Source organism: Salvelinus alpinus, chromosome 13 (genome assembly GCF_045679555.1).
Source record: "Salvelinus alpinus chromosome 13, SLU_Salpinus.1, whole genome shotgun sequence".
NCBI classification, from domain to species: domain Eukaryota; kingdom Metazoa; phylum Chordata; class Actinopteri; order Salmoniformes; family Salmonidae; genus Salvelinus; species Salvelinus alpinus.
Window position 1 is genome coordinate 47,027,556 of NC_092098.1, and position 8,722 is coordinate 47,036,277.

Here is an 8,722-nt window from a genome sequence, read left to right on the forward strand (position 1 = left end):
TGAGAGCAGTGTGAGTATACACTGATGCGATATAGCTTTCAGGTGATAGCTTTCACATGGTCCTTTGTTTATAGGCTGTGTTGGTGCTTTGGTAGTCATTTCTGTGAGAGCAACCACTTTGTGACCATGACATTTTAAAGTATACATTGAAAAAAAAGTGTTTGTTTATTTGTATCAAAGTTTAATTAAATGATAAAGGTTATTTACTAGTAGTTGACCAATTTCCCAAAACTGTAACCCAAAAACTATTGTAAGCAAAACTACTGCATTATATACTGAAAGAACATTTTGAAGTGGGGGGGTGGGGTGGGGGGGGGGGGGTGGAGTATTTCTCTGTAATAATGCCCTTTTGTGATTGGCTGGACCTGGCTCCCAAGTGGATGGTCCTATGCCTTCCCAGGCCCACCCATGGCTGCGCCACTGCCCTGTCATGTGAAATCCACAGATTAAGGTCTATTATTAAGGTATAAATGAATTTAAGGTCTAAATAAATTTATTTCAATTTAATGATTTCCGTATATGAACTGTAACTCAGTAAATCCTTTGAAATTGTTGCATGTTGCATTTATATATATTTTTCCGTTTAGAAAGAGCTGGTACTAACCTCGTGAAGGTACTAACCTTGTGAAGGTACTAACCTTGTGAAGATACTAACCTCGTGAAGGTACTAACCTCGTGAAGGTACTAACCTCGTGAAGATACTAACCTCGTGAAGGTACTAACCTCGTGAAGATACTAACCTCGTGAAGGTACTAACCTCGTGAAGGTACTAACCTCGTGTAGGTACTAACCTCGTGAAGGTACTAACCTCGTGAAGGTACTAACCTCGTGAGGATACTAACCTCGTGAAGGTACTAACCTCGTGAAGGTACTAACCTCGGGAAGGTACTAACCTCGTGAAGATACTAACCTCGTGAAGGTACTAACCTCGTGAAGGTACTAACCTCGTGAAGGTACTAACCTCGTGAAGGTACTAACCTCGTGAAGATACTAACCTCGTGAAGGTACTAACCTCGGGAAGGTACTAACCTCGTGAAGCATTTTCAAGTTATATTCTTCAAGAATCAATGGGTATATAAATTAAAAACCAGCAGTTTAATATCTAAACATTTCCAAACTCTTTTCACATGAAGTTAAATGGACAAGGAGTACCAATTATGTTTGATGTGCCTAGTACAAGTACATTCAAAATGTAGAATTGTCATGCATCCTCTTCACTTAAATGTCTTTCTATGCCCTAGGCCAGCTAGATCTTCAGATATTTTGTGTGCGCCTCTCCTGTTTGTGTGACCTTCTGTTGTGGCTCACACCGCAAGACATGCACAAGTGCATGCAGAGATGTCATGATTCTTTCTCTGTCACACACACACACACACACACACACACACACACACACACACACACACACACACACACACACACACACACACACACACACACACACACACACACACACACACACACACACACACACACACACACACACACACACACACACACACACACATCTTGATATCACAAGATAAACAAGACTCAACCTCAATGGTTTCACTGAGGGACATTCCCAGGTATTGTGCAAGGCCATTGTGCTCCATATGTTGTTGTTTTCCTGTAGAGCTGGAACAAACTGTTCATAAAGATGGATGTCCAGCTACATTTTCTCTATCATTTTGGAGGCCAGAGGTTGCTCTCTCCCTCATCCCCCTCTCTCTCTCTTTGACCAGAGGTTGCTCTCTCCCTCCCTCCCTCCCTCCCTCTCACTCACACACACCCACACCCACACCCACACGTAGGAAAGCAATAATTATTGTTGTCATGCTAAATGTATTTATTTGGTTTATTTTGTTGATCAAGTCTAACCTTGATCACAATTGATAAAAACAAAAGAAAGACAGCATAGTCATCAGTGAAGATTCGATCTAAATAGATGTCTTATGGTGGTTGGTACCAGGTCACAGGATTTCCCCGTCGCAACCCACGGAGTTTACAGAGCGGAAACGCTGTATCGAATACTTAACCAACATTTCCTCCTGTTCCGGCTTCTGGCGTTTTCTCAACAGACATCGGTTGAAACCCACCATCCCTGTATGTTAACATTAACATGAAAATGGAAAAAACGAAATTGTTATTTGTCCGATGTTGCAATTTATTGACAATTATTGAAAATTATGTCTGTTTGGATATGCGCATGTACGCGTCATGAGCATTGTCATAGAGTTGTGCAATCTCTCTATGTGCAGTGGGATAATAAAAGGGACTTTCCGTGACTATATTGGAATATACGCCGATGCAAATGAGCAGTCGTCGCTTCCCTTATATACCAACTACTATGTGAGGCCCATCATGAACGCTGTGAGTTTGGAGAAGGCGGCTAATGATCTCCCAGTGCGCCTCTTTACCCAGACAGCACGGCAGGATGATTCAGCAGTGGCACGGCCGTGATGCTGACAGCACTGTTACCAAAATGACTCATCCTGATGATGAAGCCAAAGAAAGAAAAAGGAGAGAGAACCTCATGGTAAGTACAAAAAGAAAGTGACTAACTACCTAATGAAAAAACCCTAGGCTATAGGGGTAAATGAGAATGGTCTAAACTGTCTAATTTGTATTCAAATTCATGGTAATTTTATTAAGAGTACTAGGCCTGTACTGTCTATTGGCCTCTATTTAAATAAACCGATTAATTCGTGCAGAATCCATTCAGAGGTGAGGTTACTGCATTTAAGGGTTTAGACTATTCTAACATTAGGCTGCCCATCTCCCTACAATGTTAAAGTGCAATACTTTATAGTACTCTATAATATGCATAGGCTACGATAATGTAATTAGAGGATAATCACATATATAGCGTCATTAATCCACCTGAAATAGACCCATGTCTGATAATGTTGTTGAATCATCAAAAATTATTGCTAAAATGGAGACTATAGCCTAATTACAATTTAAAAAATGGCAAGAGATTGTTAAACATTTTATATTCGATACACAATTATAACCCTAGTAATTGTAACTTATTGAAACATTTTCTAAATATGTTTGCAACTAGTACAATTTTCCTAAGACAATTTAGCGACTACGAATAACTTCTGAATAACTTCTGATTATATTGTTCAATTACTAACATATCAACCAACAAACTGCTATTACAGTTTATGCCACAACTAAGGTATCCTTTTTTGATTTTAAAACAGTTTATGAGAATTCATGTGATACATGATGGAATACCACAACACTGTGTTGTTAGATAGTAAAACCTTTAATGTAAAGTCATTTGCTTTGAAGAAAGATAGGTCTACTTCAGCTCTAAATAATCAATTAGTATTGTTGCCACAATAATAACAATAATAAACAGAAACAAAAGTAATATTCAGATAAATGCACCTATTCTTGTTATTTTATTAGCCTAGTATTTTTTAAATATATTTTTTTATTGCATATTAATTAATTATTTTAATTTATGGGCAAATATCTGCTTTGAAAATAGTCAAATTAAAGAGCAATGTCCAGATTTAATTTAATTGTTCAAATCTTTGAACAGGCCTTTCACTTAATATTTTCTTAGTGAGTTCCTGTTTTTATACTGGATGTTTGGCAATTGGCACTATTGTGTTTCAGTCACGTGCCCTGCGTTGAAGAATAGAAACCTACAAAAATATAAAGTTCTTTAAAAGTTAACATTTTACACTGGAAAACCTGGTATCGGTCATCGGCCTACATTAAATAGGGACACGACAGTGTTTAACTTCGGTACAGCATCATGGGAATGTAATGCACCAATTCTGCAAATATACAAGTGATCCTTGGAGGTAGCCTACAATAAAAATAAAATAAAGTCTGACATATTTCTTTTTCAAGGGATAGTCTGTTTTCTCAGTCACAGTATCATGTCCTTTGTACATAAAGGTATTACAATGAGACAGAATCAATTACCGAATACTTTTCAAATTTGGGAATAGTCTACATATTTGACATTTTCTTTCATACTGATGTACCTTTTTGAAGTGAGCTATCTTTTAATTTAACTCATGTACTAAATAAACGGTATGGCTGTTTTTTTTGTTTTTGTTTGTTTGATTGCATCACTTTACAGGAAGGATGAGCTGTTCATTCATCTGTAAAGAAATGCACTGAACACACCCTGAGTTCTTAGCTTTGAGAACTGAATTCCAAGGGTTGTATTTCTGAAGTCAGCCCATGGAGCTCAGTTCTTAAGCCTGGACGCTCCCTAATCTTGCACAGACAGATATGTGACCAGAGAAACCTAAAACAGCAAGAAATAACCCAAAGTAAATACCTCCATTGCATAGTATTATTACTCAAACATTAATCTTGTAAAAAAAATTTTTTTTTAATCAAACCCTGGATTTGATTATTATGCTGTACACATTTGTCTTTAACCCCCAACATTTGTGATATTTTCTTGATTTTAAAGTGTACTTATGTTGCAGATATCACCTGCCTTTTCTTATGCTGTGATGGTCTCTAACTGATGTCTAAGTGTCAGTTTGAATGTTGCTGGACTATTCTCTAAATGGGCTCTATGGCTCCTTGTTGTCAGCAGGCCTGATAGAAGATATTGTCGATTCAACATAAATAGACCAGGTTGTAATTTTAGCCCCAAATATTGTATCTTTGATTTACTCAGAGCTCAAGACGGTTGCTGCCGATTCTGCTCAGTGTCAGCCTTTTTCCATGGTGAGCTCATTTGAGAATGTACAAATTAACAATGAAAATGTCGTAATATTATTATTAAATATTTTGTTTATGTTCCACAGCTGAAGAGGACACGGATCAAAGCATGATCAACTCACTGTGGAACCTTCTCACCCTCCTTTATAAAACAAGTCAAAGTATCCATTCATTAATCACTACTCACCCAGCACAAATAAACAGCTGCACCAAGTATCGACTATATGTATTATAGTCAGTTGGTCGATTAGTTAACCAAAACAAATGCAAGTAATTCATCATGGAGACAGGGTTTTAATGTAAACAGTATGTGTCCCCTAGAGGTTGTTTCCATGACGATGAAGGGAGGAGATGAGCTAGATGGATCTCTGCATTCGATTTATGGCGGCAATAAATCAGTATAAATGCATATGGTTCCACGACTGACACACACACACACACACACACACACACACACACACACACACACACACACACACACACACACACACACACACACACACACACACACACACACACACACAATGTCTTTTAAGAAGTTCCCAAAAATAACAATGTGTCCAGTTCATTATGTTATGTAATTGACAGAGGCAGAGGGACTGGAGGGCATGAAGTTACTTTAGCCCTTTCGTATGACGATGCTACACTTTGGAAACAGACAGATGGCTCCTGTTCTCCACACCCTGGAAACTGTTATTAATTTTGTAATATAAAAAAAAACAACAGTTATGTTAGTAGTAAAGGGGACTGGATCCACCTGTTAATTAGTAGGGAGAACTCAGTTGTCAGAGCCCAGTAGATGGATCCCCACCAGGGGGTGTGTGGGGGGTAAAGCTGCTAATGATGGCTATTAGACACCTTATTAATGTGCTCCGTTGGAAACGTTTCTTCATTTTCTGTGATCCGACAAGATTCTGTGTATTCTGTTCACTGTGTGCCGACCACAGTTATAAGCGAATGCAGTTTATGATATAATGTTTGGTAAAATGACAAAGAAGCCTTTCAGAGAATAACAGGGACACATGTAAAGGGCTTTTTGTGTGGTCATTGTTTTTATATTGTCATTAAACAATACTGTGTCATACATTCTTATAGATGTGCGCCTGATACCTTGAATGACTCAGGAGAGAGGCAACCTGCCACACAGGTCGAGTAGACAGCCTGCTTGGGTAACGTCATCAGTAGCTGCCCATATGCTGTGTTTTTAGAGGAGTTCAAATACACAACTCCGGGCCTGTTTGAACTAAATAAATTGCATCCACAGAGAAAAAAATCACAACATTTTGTCAATTTTGCTCCTATGGTGTTGTAATCAAATGGACACTTTTATCAACCAAATCACTGACAAAGATATCTGTGTAACTGCCAAAGTAATCTGTCCCGTTTACATAGGTGTACGGTTGGATAGATTGAATAGAGACTAAATTAACACATGTCAGGTCTTAAAACCTTAGTTTGCCCCTGTACCTTTTTAATTGTTACAGCACTTGTGTTTTGTATTTATTATGGATCCGCAGTAGTTCCTGCCAAGGCAGCAGCTACTCTTCCTGGGGTCTGGCAAAATTCAAACTTCTTCGGGATCGGTGTCCCTTCCACGGGACGGTTGAGCTAACGTAGGCTAATGCGATTAGCATGAGGTTGTAAGTTACAATACATTTTTTTCCAGGAGATAGTCATATCTGATATTGGCAGAAAGCTTAAATTCTTGTTAATCTAACTGCACCGTCCAAATTACAGTAGCTATTACAGTGAAAGAATACAATGCTATTGTTTGAGGAGAGTGCACAATTTTGAACATGAAAAGTTATTAATAAACAAATTAGGCACATTTGGGCAGTCTTGATACAACATTTTGAACAGAAATGCAATGGTTCATCGATCAGTCTAAAACTTTGCACATACACTGCTGCCATGTAGTGGCTGCAATCTAATTTGCACCTGGGCTGGAATAATACATTATGGCCTTTCTCTTGCATTTCAAAGATGATGGTACAAAAAATATACAAAATAATGTTTTTTTTTTCCTTCGTATTATCTTTTACCAGATCTATTGTGTTACATTCTCCTACATTCCTTTCACATTTCCACAAACTTCAAAGTGTTTCCTTTCAAATGGTACCAAGAAAATGCATATCCTTGCTTCAGGGCCTGAGCTACAGGCAGTTAGATTTGGGTATGTCATTTTAGACGGAAAAAAAAGAAAAAAAAAGGGCGGATCCTTAATTTGAAAAACATTACAATACATTCATTACAGAATTCACAACACACTAAGTGTGCTTCTTCAGGCCCATATTTCACTACCACATATCTACAACACAAAATCCTTGTGTACGTGTATGTATATGTCTCCAGCTAGCCATGTTTCTGTGAAACGGAGTATGTTACAATCCCGGATATATCTTTGGAAAGCAACTCTTGCCCTGATTTTGTTGATTTTTTATCTAGGGACTGGACATTAGTGAGTAATATACTCGGGAAGCGGTGGGTGGTGTGCGCGCATCCGAAGCCTCACTAGAAGACCGTTCCGGCACCCTCTCCTCTGGCGGTGTTGTTTTGGGTCTGCCTCTGGAGTCAGTTCAAATGCCCTGGGAGGTGCAGACAAAGGATCCGCTTTGGGAAAGTCGTATTCCTGGTCGTAGTGCTGGTTGTGCTGGTAAGTTGACGTCTCTCTGATATCCAATAGTTCTTCCCGGTTGTATGTAATAACACTTAAGGTTTTCTGAGCTAACAATTTAAGATATAATACATAAAACAATACTCCACAGTTTCCTAAGGACTAGAAGTGAAGCTGCCATCTCTATTGGTGCCATTTTGCTAAGCATATTGTCCATGTGAAAGTTCATAATTTGGTAAAATATACTTGGATGTTTAGCGTTTTGTTGCTGGCATGTCATCCCTAAGTTTGTTTATCTTGCCAATGAAAAAGTAATTCAAGTAGTTGGCGATATCAGTGGGTTTTGTGATATATGAGCCATCTGATTCAATGAAATGGGGGCCGAGTTGGCTTTTTCCCACAAAATGTCATTTAAGGTGCTCCAAAGCTTACATTTTTTTAATTTATTTTTATTATTATTTATTTTTACAAATGAGGCCTACCTACACGAGTTAAGTAAACTGAAGGACTATAATATGGTCTTGGCAGTCCTGATGCCTTGTGACACTGGTCATTGGGCTACTGCAGACTGGAGATTTCACAAGTATTATCCAGGGATTACCAAGAGCACAGACCCAGGCACTCCATGACTTTCACATGGACAATATGCGTACGTTGATAGCGGCTACCTAATAAGTGAAAGCACCATTGGCTAATTATTCTATAAACCCTTCATCATCATCATCATTAAATGATATCATGGCTGAATAAGGAGTGATAACAGATCTGGTTCAGATAAATAAGCTATATTCTCTCTCCAAAAAGGGGCTTTGGAGGCCAATAGAGACCAATAGAGACCCTCAGGCACAGTAGACAATTCTCAAGCGACCAACAGACGCAGCATGCTGCCATTGACAGACAGAATAGGTGCTCCCATAGAGATAGATAGAGGACTCTAGAGCCCAAAAGCCCATTTTAGCATGAGCAGCACCATTAAATGTTTTAGTCAACTGGGTGGGACTTCCTGTGGGTTAAAGAAGGATCTATTGAGTCCATCCAGGTCATCAGGAGGGATCAGCCAATGAATTAAACTCATGAGCAAACATTCCATAACTGCAGGTAGCAGTAAATCGCAAACCTTGGCTTTACACCTGTTCAAACAACACACTCTAGGTGGCAGTATGCACCCTTTCAGTAACTCATAGAAGTAGTAGAAGAATAAAATGTACTACTTTAAAATGGAGATGGCTTCATTGGCGCTGCCCATGCTCTCACAGATGCCATAATGAGACACATACAATGGCCTAATGTCTAACATGCTGACCAGACCGCTCGCACGCACGTGTGTGCCATCGCACGCATGTTGATTTTGTTCACCTACACCAGACACGATCAGGACACGCAGGTTTAAATATCAAAACAAACTCTGAACCAACTATA

At 38.9% G+C, this 8,722-nt stretch overlaps 1 long non-coding RNA gene across 1 annotated transcript; it reads left to right on the plus strand.

Moving 5' to 3' along the window:
* The first annotated feature begins 2,018 nt into the window (after positions 1–2,018).
* LOC139537800 (uncharacterized) lies at positions 2,019–5,781 on the plus strand. Its single transcript, XR_011667601.1, has 3 exons — positions 2,019–2,518; positions 4,646–4,695; positions 4,776–5,781. It is a non-coding gene; the product is annotated as an uncharacterized lncRNA (long non-coding RNA).
* Positions 5,782–8,722: the final 2,941 nt, after the last annotated feature.